A 1077-nucleotide genomic window follows, 5' to 3' on the forward strand; every position below is an offset into this window, starting at 1 on the left:
GAAACGTCAGCCTCTCTGCTCCTATGATGCTGCTTGGCCTGCTGTGTTCATCCAGCCCTGCACCTTGTTGTCCCTAATTTTCTGAGTGTCTTTCCTTCACTGTCACTGGATCAAAATCCTGGAAACCCTCTCCCTAACAGCATTAAAGATGTATCTAAACCAAATGGATTGCAGCCATTCATAATGGCACCTCATCACCACCTCTGTAAGGGCAGTTAGGGGTATCCTAGTCTGCAACACTCAAATTCTGAATAAAAATTGAAAAAAATTGTACTGGATAAGCCATGTAAATACTGTGGCTGTAAGAACAGGATCAGAGGCTGGGAATTCTGCAGCGAGTAACTCATCTCCTGGATTAGTGTTTATTATGGTATGTCACTGTCTGGGCCAACATTTACTGCTCTTGAGAAGGTGGCAGTGAGCTCCCTTCTTGAACTGTGCGCTGCAGGGGGACTCACTATGCTGTTAGGAAAGGAGTTCCCAAATTTAACTCAGTGATTGACAGAACGGTGGTACATTTCCAAGTCTGGACAGTGAGCCTGTTCACCATCTACAAGGCACAAGTCAGGAGTGTGATGGAATACTCCCCACTTTTTGGGATAGGTGAAGCTCCAACAATACTCAAGAAGTTTGACACCATCCAGGACAAAGTAGCCCCCACTTGATTGGCACCACATCCACAAACATCCCACTCCCTCCACCACCGACGCTCAGTAGCAGCAGTGTGTACTATCTACAAGATGCACTGCAGAAATTCACCAAAGATCCTCAGGCGGCACCTTCCAAACCCATGACCACTTCCAACTAGAAGGACAAGGGCAGCAGATACATGGGAACACCACCCCCTGCAAGTTCCCCTCCAAACCACTCACCATCCTGACTTGGAAATATATTGCTGTTCCTTCACTGTCACTGGGTCAAAATCCTGGAATTCCCTCCCTAAGGATATTGTGGGTCAACCCACAGCAGGAGGACTGCAGTGGTTCAAGAAGGCAGCTCACCCCCACCTTCTCAAGGGGCAACTAGGGATGGGCAATAAATGCTGGGCCCAGCCAGAGACACCCACATCCCACAAAC

This window comes from Rhincodon typus, chromosome 26 (genome assembly GCF_021869965.1).
Source record: "Rhincodon typus isolate 14 chromosome 26, sRhiTyp1.1, whole genome shotgun sequence".
Taxonomy (NCBI): Eukaryota; Metazoa; Chordata; class Chondrichthyes; order Orectolobiformes; family Rhincodontidae; genus Rhincodon; species Rhincodon typus.